General features: G+C 50.1%; 1 protein-coding gene across 3 annotated transcripts in view; it reads right to left on the minus strand.

The window, feature by feature from the left end:
* Positions 1–16099, minus strand: part of ZBTB7C (zinc finger and BTB domain containing 7C) — a 157279-nt gene that overhangs the window by 59988 nt on the left and 81192 nt on the right. The window lies entirely within an intron of this gene.

Genomic DNA, 16099 nt, shown 5'->3' on the forward strand with positions numbered 1-16099 from the left:
CCGCACAGTGAAGCGTTGCAGCAGGATGGAGCGAGAAAGGAAAACATTGAATTCAGCCCTTCTTCCCACATTAAAAAAAAAAAAAAAAAAAAAATTGACATTGTGGGTCATTCTTTTCCTTAGCAAAAGCCAAGCTTTTATTTCCACTGCTTTCACGCAGTACTCGGGAGGGAGGACCTGAGCTGCACACAATATTGAACACGGCTGCTCAATCCCCCCTCCGTGGGTGCTGGAGGATTTTCCTGCACAGCTCCCGTCTTTTCTCCCCAAGCACCCTCATCCCTCGCCATCCCAAACTTTACAGAAGAACTTTTGGGGTTTTTTTTCCCATTATTCAAGACTTTAACATCCATCACTCCATCACTCAAGGTTTTGACATCCATGTTAAACCTACTCCTGCATTCAGACTACACTTCATAGGAAGTTCAGGCTACAAAATAAAGGTTTATTTCATATCAGTATTTTCAAGCAACAGGGACCGTTATGATCATCTATTCTGCCCTCCAGCTTCATACAAAATAAAATACTTCACCCAGTAATTTCTGCAGCAAGGCTCTCATTCCTGCCTGCCCTCCAGTATTTAGAAGCAGAGGCAATCTTGGCTGGAAGATTTCAAATCAAGGGGCCTTGCCCTGATCCTTTGGCAACTGTTTCTAGAAGTTTATTAGTCTCATTATAAAAGAAATTTGCACTTATTTTCTTTCCCACATTTAGCTCTTGTTTCTGAGCCTCTCATCACACCAACCATTTTTCTGCTAAAACATTTTGACTCTTTTCCCAAAGTGGAGATTTGAAGGCTACAATCCTATGAGTAAGTATGAGAGCTGTGAGCATCTCCCACCGTATCTCACAACATAATCCCAGAATGGTTTGGATTGGAAGGGACCTTAAAGCTCATCCCATTCCACCCCCTGGAATGGGATGAGGTTTAAGGTCCCTTCCATGGGACAGTGGAAGGTGTCCCATGGGCAGGGACAACTTCCACTGTCCCAGGCTGCTCCAAGCCCCATCCAACCTGCCCTTGGGCACTGCCAGGGATCCAGGGACAGCCACAGCTGCTCTGGGCACCCTGGGCCAGGGCCTGCCCACCCTCCCAGCCCGTAATTCCTCATTCCCAAGATCCCATCTGTGCCTGCCCTCTGGCCCTGGGAAGCCATTCCCTGGCTGCTGTCCCTCCATGCCTTGTGCCCAGTCCCTGTGCAGCTCTCCTGGAGCCCCTGGAGGCCCTGGCAGGGGCTCTGAGGTGTCCCTGGAGCCTTCTCTTGTGCAGGGGAACAGCCCCAGCTGGGCCAGGCTGGCTCCAGAGCAGAGGGGCTCCAGCACTTGCATGCTTCATGGCCTCCTCTAGGCTCATTCTAGCAGGTCCTGATCTCTCCTCATGTTGGAGGTCCCTGAGCTGGAGACAGGACTCCAGGTTAGAGTCTCACAGAGGGAAGTAGAAGAAGGCCCTGGAAGATCTCTGCCCCACCACTGAGTGCATCTGCCCCCCTGCCACAAGATGTGGAATTGATTATTGCAGCAACACACAGCTGGGGAAACAGGAGGAAAGGAAAATGGCAGAGATAAGATGGGAGAAAAAAACAGCAGCTCTGTCTTAGGTCAGGGGAGAGAGCAAGCTGCCACAAGTTGCTAGGAGAGATGAGGGCTTGTAGATCCAGGGACGATTAACCCAAAATTAGCATGGCAGCATGGAGATGGGGGTTGACGGGTTGACATGTAGAATGATCACCACTTAACAGAATCTCAAAAGTTTTGGGGGCAAATCTCATCCTTTCTGCAAGAGCTGATGGTTTTGGAGCTCTTGGAGGTGGCTCTGCAAATTCCTAACTCCTCTTTAATGAGTGAAAAGCAATGGAGAGCAGAGAGAGGAATTTTCTGGTCCTCAGGCCAGAGTCCTACACGGTATCAAACCAAGGAATGCCCCCCCCCCAGAAATGGAGTCCAAACAGCAGAGACTTCTGCTCTGTGCAGAGCCACAGAGCAAAGCACCCAACGTGTGCAGCTGCACCTGGGGAGGGATGGCCAACAATCCAGCCAATATTGCAATGCCTTTGCATAAATCAGCAGCGCAGCCTCAGATGGGGAGAAGAGTAATGATGCAGAAAAGGCAAGAAGTGTTCAATCAATACTTCTGCTCCGCATCTGGAAAGAAGGCAGGATGAGGTGCTTGTATCACATGAGGAGGATGAAGTACTTTCCAGTCCATTAGTAACCAAGGAGGTTGTTAAACACCATCTACCAGCGATAAACAATTTTGAATCAGCAGGCCTGGATAACTTGCTCCCAAGGGCCCTCCAACAGCTGGCTGAGAAGCTCTCTGGCCTGCTGATGGTAATTTTTAATAAATCTTGGAATACCAGGGAAGATCCAGATGGATGGAAGCATGAAAATACTGCACTGATCTGCTAAAGGGGCAAGTGGGATGGCCTGAGGAACAGGTTGGCTTGCCTGCCATCAGTCATGGGTAAAATAATGGGAATCCTCCCAAGAGGAACCCAGAGGAGGAATTAAAGGATGGAAATACAGCTCATGTTTGTCAGAGAGGTTCTGCAGTCAACACACTATGTCAAACAAAGCTGATTTCGTCCTCTGAGTAGATTACAAGTTTGGTTAATAAAGATAATTGCTTAGAGATAACATACATATGCTTTTGTACGGCATTCGATTTACTAGGGCGTGGCCGGTTGATTATAAAACGAGCATTGCATTACAAGAATAAAGCACATCTGCAGGGGATTCAGAGGGGATCCCAACAAATAGCTGTCAGAGGGGAATCAGGCTGTTTCTAGGGGGATTTCACAAGGCTCAATCCCAGCTCTAAGATTCAGCATTTTCTTATCTGGAAGCAAATACAACATCCCTGCTGATTAATCAGCTACGTACTAGACAAACAGGAGAGGCCAAGCCATTTGAGCAGAGCTGAGATGAGGACAGCTCAGCGTCTGGCTGGGGTCATCACTGCCCCTCAGAAGGCAAGAGGAAGGGAACAGTCAAAGAAAAGCAGAGAGCCAGGGTAGCGATGCTGTAGCAGGTGGGGCGGGGGGGGAGATGCAGACTCCAGGCTCAGCAGGAGGGCAGAAGCTTGGATGTCACACATTCTCGGAAAACTTCTTGGAGTGAGTTTTAGGAGGTAAATCAGAGCCTGGGATGAGAGAGGTTGGGATGAATGACTCCCTACTGCAGGACCTTGCATCCAACTGGGGTTGGATATTGCCTAGGAATGACCCAGACCAGCCCCTTCCATACTTTGTTCTGACACTGACCTGAGGAAATCAACTAAAGCTTGAGTCAGCTTCTTCTAACAGGAATATCCCATTCAGCTTTCCCATCCCTGAGCTTAATCCATCCTTTGGGATAACACTCAAGGCGTGGGTGGACACCTCAGTGACACCCCAAAGGGAAGTGCAGAGGCATGGAGTGACATCCCTGCGGGCAGCCTGAACACATGGACACCTAGGCCTTGTCTGCTGCTCCAGACAAGAAAGAAAAGGTTCTGAGAAACCTTCAGCAAGTCTAAATGCTCAAACAACCCTACATGAAGCAGCTTTTCTGCAACATGTTACACCAAAATCGGTTAAACTACCCTTAGCACCCTCTTCAGCAACATCTAGCCTTTTTTTCCCCTGAAGCATCAATTCAATTTCATTTTGGTTTACTTCTACTCTTCCATCCTCAAAAACCAAAGGTTACTCATATTCACATGGGGCACATTGTGTTTAGGAAAAGCTGCTCACTCATCCTGGCCGTGGCCAGCCAACATCTATCCCTTGCTTGGGTGGGTTTTGGAGAGATGTGGGGCTCAGAAAATTCAAGTGAAAGTGCATTTCCCTGGGTTCAGAGCAGAAGAGGGCCCTGTGGGAGAGAGAAGGATGCATGTCCACCAGCTCATGCGTGCTCCTCACTCTCAACCCTGGGGCAGGTTCACATCTTTGGTCTTCAGAGTATCACAGGAGCAAGGAGGTGATTTGGACACACCAAGCCAGGTCACAGGAGCAGTTTCTTACCCAGCCTTCCCTTGTGTCTTCCTCTGGGTCTGGATGGACAGTCTGGTACCTCCTTTTCCTCCTGCTGTTTCTGCAGTTTCCTTGGAAGGGAGCAGACTCGCTCAGTCATGCCAAAGATGAGAGGAAACCTCTTCATCTCAAGAGCCAAGAAAGCCCTGACCAGTGTCATGACCACATCAAGGTCAGGCACCCCCACTGGACCTCATGGAGGTCCCAGAGCAGCAAGGATGGGGAGGAGGGTCTCACACTGGACTGGCACTGTGGCATTTCTCCTGGAGAGTGACGTGGAATGTTTGTTCCCTGATCCCAGCCTGAAGCAAGCTCAAAGACTGCTCAGTTCCACATGCACCAACAGAGCAAAGGTGGGCAATGGTCCCTGTGAAACAGCCTCACAAGAAAAGATGGATTATTTTTGATCTTATGTCTTTCCATCCTCCTGAATCCAACTCAAGGAAAAATTTAGCTTCCAACCTACTTTTTGTCAGGATTTGCAGAGGGATTCTAAACACGGCACCTGTCCTAAACATCCAGTTTTCCATGGGAGCTGGAGATGAAATCTGGCTGAGGGCCAGGCTGGCCTCACATTTCCATTTGACTCTGCCACTAACTGGTGATGGAGAGCCTGCTGCTCACAATGTTCCTCAAAGGCTCCTCTGACTGCTCCTGCTCCAGGGACAGAGACAGAATGAGGTCAACAATTCAAATCCCAACTGTTTAACCCAAACAGGCCCCATCCATCAACACCTGAGCAGTGGATTAGAATACATTGTTATTGCTGAAGGTGAACTGAAGGGATGAGGCATTAAATCACAAGTCTTACCTAATGCCAGACGTTACAAAATATTTCAACCTTTGCCAAAAGGAGGGGATAAAAAAGCCAGTTTGTCTTAAAATCACTGAATGCCAACCAACAGAGTTGTGGTGAGGTGATCCAAACCGAAGGTAAAGCCTTTTCAAGAACACTGCAGCCACCTTGTTGGGCTACCCAGATGCAAGGTAAAAAACAGGTGCCCATCCAAAAAAAACCACCTGGGGTCTCACTGTAAATGCCACTAGGAAGAAGCAGCAGGAGCTGATCAAAGACCTCAGACACAGCATCATCTTCCCTGTTGTGGCTTCCACTACCCAAACTGTCAGGAGCTCACAAGAAACTTATCTCCCCAAAGAGTCACTAATTCTGATGGCCTCTTCTATCTCACCTGCATGTATCTGCCTCATCTCCAGAAACACTCAAGGTCAGGTTTGATTTGGCCTCGAGCAACCTGTTCCAGTGCAAGGTGTTGGAATGAGATGAGCTTTAAGGTCCTTTCCAGCCCAAACCACTCTGGGATCCTGTGATTCTGTGCTCTAAAGCGGAGATAGGATCACCACAGCCTCAATCCTGAGCATGCCTTTAAGTATCTGTGCCTGGCAAAAAGCCCTCAGCAGGTGAGAGCCCTGCCAGGGAATGCCCCACTGCCTTGCCTGCCTCCCACCTTCTCTTCCTCCCCAGCTATGCAGAGGAGCCAGGCTGAGGAGCAGAGCACAACCACAAGAGCTCCAATCCCTCCAAAAAAAGGTATTGCCTTCACTCCCACCTTCCTCCTCACCTCCGACTCAGGTCCCTGGGACAGAGTGTTTTTCCTCCACCACAGTCAGTGCTTGATGAGGCAGAACATCCCCTCCTGCTCCACTCAAGCCTGAGGGAGGGCGCAGCCAGAGTAAATTACTTAGAAGAGAAGGGGGAAGAAAAGTAAAATTAAATAACCACAGAAGACAAAGGCTTCTTGTCTCAAAATCCTCCCTCAGCCAGCACATCGGGCAGGTTGGCACCGTGCTCAGATGATGCTGCGTGGGCAGGGGCTGTGCTGGGGCTGCTCTGGGAACCCCATTGCAGCACCACCTCCCTCCCAAAATTCAGCAGCAGGGACCCCCAGTGCTCACCCAGGCACACAGATTTTAGCAGCTGGGTAAAACCCCAGATTTCACATTTAGGGAGATGTGTATGACCCAAAGGGTTTGGGTCTGACTGCTCCAGCAGGATGAGAATTTTTCAACAGGTTGAACTTGTAATTGCATATTTTTCTCCTCTATATTAAAAAAAAAAAAAAAAAGAGAGAGAGGAGGAGGAGAAATATGGACTCATTTATCAAGCACAGCTAAACACTAGGCTGGACTCAGTGACACTTTGTATAATGGCATTCCAGTTTGTCCTCCTAAATAATTTGTATTCTCATGAGCCTTTTCGCTCCAGCAATAGTTTCTAGTTTGGACTTTCTCAGGTCCTTCTGTGATTTAATTTGATTTTTTAAAATTTCCACTGCAATATTTTTATTAACAAAAAGAAAAAGGACAGCAGGCTTGCTTCCCTCCTGGCTTACGTGGGAGCAGGTAATGAATCTCGGAGCACAGGAGTTGTCTCAGCTCCTATCTCTTGCTGTTCCCAAAGATACTCATTTAAAAAACAGAGATAATGGGAACAGAGAAAGTCGGCAAAGAAACAAAAAGGCAATCAGGATCTTTAGAGAAGCAGGGGAGGCCCATGATTTCCCCCTGTTCTCCTCCTGCTGGGACAGGTCTTCAGGTCACAATCCCGTAAATGAGAAGAAGTCGCTTCAGGGAGGGCAATCACGAGAGATGGGCTCTACATCAGAAAGCTGTTTTGCAGAGCTTGGTCTTGCTGAAGGCTCCTCCATCTGGGTCATGCTCAGCTTGTCGTGGCAGTGGGGGCAGCCCAGACCTTGCACCCCCGTGCTGGTGGTGGCTGGGGGTAATTTGCATCCAAATTCCAGCTGCTCCAGGCCAGGTGGAGGTCCTGCCTGTCTGTGTGGGTCCCTGGGGAAAGGCAGTGAGGCTTTGATCCTGCAACAAACCTGTGTGGGCCAGAACTGCCCCCCATCAGCCACAACACAGCTGGGGGTGAGGGCACTTCAAGCTACCTCAGTACAACTTCTGACCCATTCCAACACCAAGCCATGCTTCCACCACCTACTCCTGGAGCTTCCTTGAGCTAGAAGGTGCAGTGGGTGGCTGTGAAAACCTCTACAAAACTCTGCAAAACAGGACCAAAAGTTGTGGCAGCATCTTCCCTTGCCCACTTCTGAACCCCATCACCCTGAGCTCCTGGTCATGGTGGGGACAGTGGCACCCCCTCAGTCCAAGTGCCAGAGCAGGCCCAGCTGAAGGATGGAGCAGAGATGGCTGAAACAGTCAGGAGGAGGGAATGAGAGATGCACACTCAGGAAGGGAGAATGAGAGATGGTCTGGGCCCCACACATCCACTCCCCCGTGTGAGCCTAACGAGTCTCATTAACAGGGAGGACTTTAGTTCTGCAGCTGGATGGGATTTGTGTGGGGGATGCAGAATCCTGATCCTTTCAGGCCAGCAAAGGGCCCTGTAAAGGTGACAGGCTCTGCAGGGGCTTGCAGCCTGAGCCAGGTTAAGGCTGGGGTGACATCTAGGACAAGGTGACCCAACTGGTCCACCCCCTTTCAGGTTCCCTCCCTAGCACTCCAGGGCTGTGGGACAAAACAGCCCCCAAACACTTAAGAGAGAGGTCAGAAAAGCAGCATCTCCATCCACACAGTTTCACTGGGAGACGGGATGGAGAAGATTTTATAATCAATACTGTCCAAAAGGGAGCTTTGGCTTAAAAACCTTCAAAACCTCAGCAAACCTGGTTAAAACATCAGCCTAACCAGGCTCAGCGCAGCTCTCCCTCCAGACTGGGGAAACAAACGTTACAGGTTTATGCACTAATTTATTTCTACCCATCTAACAAATTAATGTGTCCCTCCCATCCCCCTTCCCAAGAGTAGCAGGCTCTGCAGCTCAGAGTCAGTGAAACTCCTACTTCCCAAAGCCTTGGAGATAGCAGCTTGACCTTCATTGCTGCCCTGCTTTAATTTCCTGCCTCCCTTTGTTAACCCTCCCTGATGGAACCCTGCCAGGCTTCCTCCCTCCCTGGGGACCATCCCATGCTGCTATTCTGCTTGGTTCTAATCGCCTTCTCCTTTGATGCCTCCAATCTTTCACAGCCTTGCCCCGTGCTGTGCCATCTCACCGGCCTTTTTGGGAGTACCAGATGGACCAGCCAGATTACTCTTAGGAAATATCTACTCTTTTCTTGGTTTCTTCCCTGCCCTGGGAAAAGCTTCAAAGCTGCTCTCCCTGCTGGCAGGATTCCTCAAAGAAAAGCTCTGTGGACAAGGCCAGCAATCTCAGAGTCCCAGAATGGTTTGGGTTGGAACAGACCTTAAAGCTCATCCAGTTCCACCCCCTGCCATGGGCAGGGACACCTTCCACTGTCCCAGATTGCTCCAAGCCCCATCCAGCCTGGCCTTGGGCACTTCCAGGGACCCAAGGGCAGCCACAGCTGCTCTGGGCACCCTGGGCCAGGGACCCACCACCCTCACAGGGATGGATTCATTCCCAATTTCAACACTAACCCTGCCCTCTGGCCCTGGGAAGCCATTCCCTGGCTGCTGTCCCTCCATGCCTTGTGCCCAGTGCCTGTGCAGCTCTCCTGGAGCCCCTGGAGGCCCTGGCAGGGGCTCTGAGGTGTCCCTGGAGCCTTCTCCAGACTGACCTCTCCAAGTCCCTGTGTCCAAGCAGCTTGGCATTATGGCTTTAGGTCCCATCCAGCCTGTACCAACTTCCCTAAAGAGCCCAGCACCCCCAGGCTGATACACCTGCAAGCCACACTAGCCAACCCCAGCTGTGTTTCCAAGAAGGTGCTCTCTCAACTCCAACAAGTTCAAGATTGTTTTGAGCCTCTGAATAACAAGTAATCACTCTTCCAGGTTTCATTTATAGCTCTTGTTTTCGTTACCATTCCCAAACAACATCCAAGCCTTATCTGAGTGTTAAATTCCCAGCTTTGGAGGCATCCCCTGCCAGTCACTTTCACAGGCTCAGCCCATGGGGAAAGCATTTTCTCATGGACACAGCTGTTTCCTTAAACAGCCCCTGTGTTATGAGATAGGGAGACCAGACAGCGTACTTTCTCTGGCCACTCATTAGCTTAGAGATCCCTTTTCTCTGCCTCTGCTTGGCTCTAAGCCTCCCCCACAGCTTTTTCCAGCCTCTCTCTTGGTGATTTTTTCCTCTGGCTGGTAATTGTTCTCGTTGCCCTTGGCTCACAGATGGTCCTCAGAGAGCTCACTGCTGATGTGGTGCCAGCTCTGCTCCACTCCAGCTGCTGAAGGGCATTAGGAGACCAGCTACCACTGCACAGAGACCTCTCCTCTGCTCCATCTGCCCTTCCACACCCAGGCAGTCACTGCAAAAGGCTCTGCTCACCACAGCTGCCACAGCTGGGCCATGTCTCAGCCCCATCCCAGCACCCAGGTCACCCTCCAGCCCCTCTGCCCTTCACACTAAGCCTCCCCATTCTATATCTCCATCTCCCTACCCACCCTTTCTCCTTGACAGTCCCTTCTGCCATGCAGCTGAGTCACTTCCCCTTCTCCAGACCTCTCCTTCCAGCATCCCCTTTGGCTTGGGAGCACCCCTGCGGGGTCACAGCAAACCTCTCCCACAAAGGGGAGCAGCCCCTGGGATGAAATCCTTTATGCTGAGGGTGACAAAACACCAGCACAGGTTTCCCAGAGCAGCTGTGGCTGCCCCCGGATTCCTGGCAGTGTCCAAGACCAGGCTGGACAGGGCTTGGAGCAACCTGGGATAGTGGAAGGTGTTCCTGCCCATGGCAGGGGGTGGAATGAGATGATCTTTAAGGTCCCTTCCAACCCAAACCATTCTGTAAACCCAGCTCCTGGGCTCCACAGGGACAAACTGGGACTGCCACCCAGGCAGGATGGATGTGAGTGGAAGAAAACAAGGGGGGAAAAAACACGGCAGAGCAGAGAGGAGGTGAAAGGAGGTCTTATTTTTCACCAAGCCAAGTTGTTTTTGGAGGCACAGACACTGGGTTCATTCATGAAGCAGCTAAGTGCAGGGTTTTCAACGGAAACAATGAATTAACAAGGATGAGCAGCAACAGGATAAATGACCTTTTTCCTGCCTCCCAAAGTGTCCTGTTTCTTTCCTAACCAAGCAGCCAACAGCTCATTTAGCTTCAAGGCACTCAGCCCCAGCAACCTGGTGCCTCTAGAGAAGTCCAAGGACTTAGAGAGGAGCTTTCCACAGAGGAACCTCCTTCCCTGTGGCTTCACACCCTTCCCACTCAAAACCATGGGAGCTGGGGGCTACAGAGGACTCTACTTGGCATTTGGGATGTGAAGCATGGGTATTGCCACCTGCCAAGGCAACAGCGCCATGGCCAAAGCCAAGGCATCACGGAATGAACCTACAGGACAGAAATTTCAGGCTGGAAATCAGAAACAGGCTCTTGACACAGAGGGTGGTCAGGCACCAGAACAGTCTCCCCAGGTCATGGCCCTAAGCCTGACAGAGTTCAAGCAGCATTTGGATGATGCTCTTATGTTTAGACAATCCTGCAAGTAGTGGGGAAGTTGGACTCAATGTCCTTATGGGTTCCTTCCAATACAAAATCACAGAATATTGGAAAAGCCCTTTAAGACCATCAAGTCCAACCCTGCCCCCAGCATTGCCAAGGCCACCACTGACCCATGTCCCCAAGTGCCACATCCACCCAGCTTTGAAACCCCTCCACCACTGCCCTGGGCAGCTGTGCCAGAGCCGGACAACCCTTTCCATGAAGGAATTTTCTCTAATGCAATCTAAACCCCCCCAGGCTGTCACCTCCTGTCAGGAGTTGTGCAGAGCCACAAGGAGCCTGAGTCTCCTTTTCTCCAGGCTCAGCCCCTTCCCCAGCTCTGTTCCCTACCCTGGACACACAAGATATTCTATGATATTCATGATTCTAAGATCATGGGGTTCAGTGCCCTGAACCCCAACCCACTGGGACCCAGCTGAACCCATCCCAGGGGAGAAAGATCCCAGTCCACTGACAGCCCAGTACCTTCCACCAGTGTGCAATTTCTCTTCAAAGACTCAGAAGGAAAGTGGTTTGACTTGCAGTTTCTGCTATCTCAAAATCTATCAGAGGGATACACTATCCTATGCTAACATAACGGATTAAAGCAGAAGATAAAATGCTGTTCCATTATCTATTTATTAAAAGCACCACTTGAACTGCTTTTATTCAGTGTACATCTCCCAGTAAAGAGGCACTCCTTGATGGTGTAAATCAGTGAGCAATTGTGTTTTAACAGCCTTTAGAATGGCATTTCCCCACGCTTTTAGACAGAGTATCAGACAGAAAACCTCTTCCAAAACTCACTTATCCTAACAGGCGAGATCACAGAGCTCTTTACTGCTCCTCTACCACCAAGACAAATACAAAATGGGCTTCTAAAACTCACAAAGCAGAGATCATTCCCATTTCTGCTGCATGAATATCCTTAATGATGGGACAAAATAAATAATTTTGTTAGCAGGGGAGAACTGTGCAGCTCCCACTGACAGATGGGACTCCTGGTAGGTGATGAAATGCAGGCTGCAGCTCCCAGCCCAGCAACTCCTTTCCTCTGTGGTAGCTGTGGGTTCTGTGGGAATCAGCTCTTACAGAGCCAGAAAGGATGAAGCCACTTCGAATCTAGCAGTTTCTCTGAGCAAAAGGGGAAGAAATGATGCCAAACTTTCAGCAAAAGATTTCAGGTGTGAATACAGCAATACATGTGAACTGCACAACAAAAAGGGAGGTTGCTGGATTCTCTCTGCTTCACCAGAATAAATTCAGCTTTTTCTTGGTTGAGGATATTTTTCCATGCCAAGAAACATTGCCCCTTACTTTTTGCCTTGCTCTACTGCTTTGGTATTCTAATTTTATTTACAAAGTGTTACAATAAAGAAGCCTGGAGCAAGAGCATTCATGAGCAGGTTGGATTTCAAACGAAATGCTCGTGGAAGTCAAGCACAGCAAGCTTCACCCTGAGCTGCATAAATCAGTGGAGTCTCCACTGTGGGCATGAACAAATGTCAGATCTGACTGGGGGAAGAGGGAAGGAGATGTTGCCCCATGCATGGGGAAGGATACTCACAGCCTGGAAACTATGTGGATGGATGGATGGATGGATGATGGATGGATGGATGGATGATGGATGGATGGATGGATGGATGGATGGATGGATGGATGGATGGATGGATGATGGATGGATGGATGGATGATGGATGGATGGATGGATGGATGGATGGATGGATGGATGGATGGATGGATGGATGGATGGATGGATCCTGACCACACTGCTGCCACCCAGATGGACTTCAGCACCATGGCAGACTCAATGCTGAGGTTGATGTCATCACTCCTTTCCTTCCTGTGGCCACCTGCATTTTATCACCTGCTGCAGGTGAACCGGGGCACTGCCTTGCTGGGGAAGGCCCAGGGCCCAGTTGTGCCACCTGCAAGGACACGCCTCCTTGGGGTGGTTCCCAGCCCCATGCACCCCAAACCTCGGGCCACTCTTACATGAGCTGAATTCTGACAGGGCTGACAAACCTGGAAGATAATTTCAAGCCACAATCACTTCAAATTCAGCCTGTGACCTCCTTGGCAGGATCTCCCTTAGCAAAGCAGCCCCAAACAGGAGCTGACAGTGCTTGGCAACCTTTTGAACCAGCACTCAGGTCCCTTGGGTACTGAGGGCAGGGTTTCTCTCAACAGCATGCAAGCTCCCTGGCTCTGACAGCCCTGCTCTTGGGCTGCCTGAGAGGGGACCAGCATCCCCATCCCCTGCACTCAGTGGTGTGAAAGGTCACTGGGGAAGGTGCACTTGTCACCAGGAATAAACCGCAAGGCACAAGTTGTGTCACGTCTTCTTTCTGGGAGGATGAGCCAGCTGAAGTCAGAGAAAATCTTCCCTGATGCCAGTGGGGTTTGGATCTGTCCCGGAGCAGTGAGCAGAAATGCCAAGCAGCAAGGAGAGAACCTCTCCTAAATGGCATGGGTTATCAGCTGGCACGGAGGGAGCCCCAGGGGACAGCCAGGGCAGGTGTTCCTTCACACTGAGGTGCCAACAAGTGCAGCCCAAACACCTCCTTAACACAAGGCACCCCATTACCATAAAGCTTGGGCAATGACAGCTTCCCAGTCAGGCTAAATAAATCCCTTCCCTTTGCTGCCCCTGACAACACATCTTATCCAGAGCTACTCTGAGACAAGAGCCACCAGCAGATCAGGCAGAACTGTGTTTGAGGGTCCAGCTCAGGAGAGCATGGCTGATCCCCCGTGCTCCTGAAGTGTTAAAGTTTCCCAGATGAACCTCATGGGTTTCCACATTTTACTACCTTTATCTCTATGAATGATCCTAGAGAAGATTTTATTTCTCTCTGCAGCGGGTAGCAAACCAGAAGCAAAACTACAGCAAGGATGGCCCACACGGAAGAGAAACAAACCTCACCTGATCTGCTGGGAGGAAGAAACCAGGGCCAGCCAGCACCAATGCCTTACCTGGTTTTCCTGGCTCAGCAACGTCCTAGGAACACGATCATGGGTCACAGACCCCCTGAACGAGATGTTCTGCAGGGGAGAAGGTCGTGTCCTGCCTCACTCTGCTTGAAGCCCAGGAGAAAGCAGCAGAGCCCAGGGGGGTGATCAGCAAGGCCAACCTCTCAGCAGGCAGGGGATGACACAGGCAGGGGTGTCACCACATAAAGGGCTGTCGAGCCCACGTCCGGCCCCTCTGCTCCTCCCTGAAATGTGGGTCAAGCCACAAGGTGACAGCCAGCACTAAGGGAGCCATCCCTGCCCACCAAGGTGCTTCCAGCACTGTATCAAAAACTAAAGCCAAGCAATAAAAATTAAAGGAGAAGTAATAAGGATCATAAAACCCAAGCACAAGACTAAAAAGTCCCCGGACACTGATGTATCATTAAGACAGAACATGAAACTCCCCTCGCAGCACAGCCAGGTTTCCTTTCCACGAGAAATTATCCTGGTTTCTGATTATTGTTTTGTCAAAGATGGGTCAGGCTTTCATCACCTGGCTCTCCAGTGTTAAGGGAAATAGGTGGTGGAAAGGCTTAGGACTTGTGTGTCACCCTGTACACCATACCTTGTGCCTCACCCACCCACTGGGCTTTGTGGCTGAGACCACCAGTGCCTTGAGCCAACAGCTGCACACACCCTGCTCAGGAAGGATGCTATGGAGAGACACTAAACAGATCCACAGAACTATGCAATGTTTTGGGCTGAAAAGGAACTATTAAAAGCCATCTAGTCCAGCCCCCTGCCCATGGGCAGGGTCACCTTCCCCTAGAACAGAGTGCTCCAAGTCCTGTCCAACATGGCCACAGATGGGGCCTCCACTGCCTCTCTGATAACTGGTGACTAGAATAACTAGCCCCAGCCTAACAAGGTTGCTGGGATGAGCTCTGATAAAGGAATACATTATTTTGTTAGAAGTTCTCCCTCCTCCAGTCTTGCAATGACTGGTAACTCACAGGCATCCTCCCCCATCCCAATATCCCACTGTTTTCCCACTACAGAAGGTCCTACTGAAACAGCAGCCTCGGTACCTTTATGGGGGTAGAAGTCCAGATTTAACTCTTTTGAACACAAAACTGAGGTTTTAATCACCTCTGGTACTGGAAAAAAAAAAAAAAGTAGGAAACTCACTGCCTCACAACCAGTGCCCATCATCTCCATACCCCACTGGTCCAGCCCTGCTGGCCCATTAACATCCCCTTCTTGTAAATATTGCCTGAGCACTCCTGCCTGCCCTCCTGCCCTCAATTAACCATGGCCTGGGGGAGAAGCAGGTAAGAAAGCACTCAGATTTTACTGATCTCCACAGATGGGGAAAGCAGAGCTCAATGAGACAAACACGGGCAGAGGGAATGGGCAAGGGCAGGGCAAGCAGGACAGCAGAGCCCCTTGGGCACAAACATCCTTGCCCAGCCATCCTCATCTCCCAACACTTCATGAGATTTGAGGAAAGTTTGTATGCCACAAGGTTTGGTTCTTTGCTCTGAAGCAGGTTATCCTTGCAAACACAACCTCCCCTCTGCTGAATCCCAGAGCCATCAGGCCTCTCCCACCAATGCCAAGGAGGTGGATGTCCCACCAGCCACTCCCATCTCAGGGCACAAGGCAGAGGCTGAGCCCACACAAGCTCTGCAGCTCCCAAATCCCATGGGAGCCTTGGAGAACACTGTGTTAGGAGTCAGTGCATCTCAGAAGCAGCAATGGAAGGAAATCTCTGGAAGGGCCAGGTTGGATGGGGACTTGGAGCAATCTGGTCTGGTGGAAGCTGTCCCTGCCCACGGCAGAGGGTTAGGAATGAGATCAGCTATAAGGTCCTTTCCAACCTGAACCATTCCGTGACTCTACAATAAATATCTCAGCCTCCAAACAGCACCTTCAGCATCCATGGGGATGCCAGAAACACAACTGATACCTTCAGCAGGGTACCCAGCTCCCAGTTCCAGCTGCAAGGAGCCACAGGTCACCCACAGAGCAGCCCCGGCTTTACACAAAGGTGGTTTTGCTGGAACAAAAGCAAAGGCCACAGAAATAGGTTGATTTTTTTTCTTCTTTTTCCTGAGATATGACTAAACTCCAGGAGCAGGTAGTGCCTGGGCATCTTGCAAGCATCCTGCAAGCAGTGCTTTCAACTTGAAGGAACAAAAGGCTGCGGTGGGGAGGAGAATGGTGGGAAACTTTGCAGGCTCCCGAGATTCATTGAGACCTGGTGTTTGCAGCACAGGCTATATTTCATCTTTTCATAAGTAAGTCTTACCAGGAAACATTACAAAAAAGGGGGCATTTCAAGGCAGAAAAGTTGGTCGCCAAACGTCATTTTATTTTATTTTTTAAACCCTTTGTTAGCAACTCTTCTGGGGAGCAAATCCAGCAGAGGCAATACAGTGCTGCGTGCACTCCTAAATTAGTTTCCAGGCACTTGGGATGCTTTATTATTCATTTCCTCCAAATATTAGGTAATGCCTTTCACCCCTTTCAAAGTCTATACGAGGGGTCTTTGATGCATTGTGGGACTTGAAAGTTTCAGGTCTAAAGAAGCATTTCTTTTAAGTCCTCCCTTTTATCAAGCATATTCTGTTCTGTTCACTGTAATGCACACAATGGCATGAGAGTCTTGACCTGCTTCATGTCTGATGAGTTGAAATCTCA

Source organism: Serinus canaria, chromosome Z, assembly GCF_022539315.1.
Source record: "Serinus canaria isolate serCan28SL12 chromosome Z, serCan2020, whole genome shotgun sequence".
Classification (NCBI taxonomy): Eukaryota; Metazoa; Chordata; class Aves; order Passeriformes; family Fringillidae; genus Serinus; species Serinus canaria.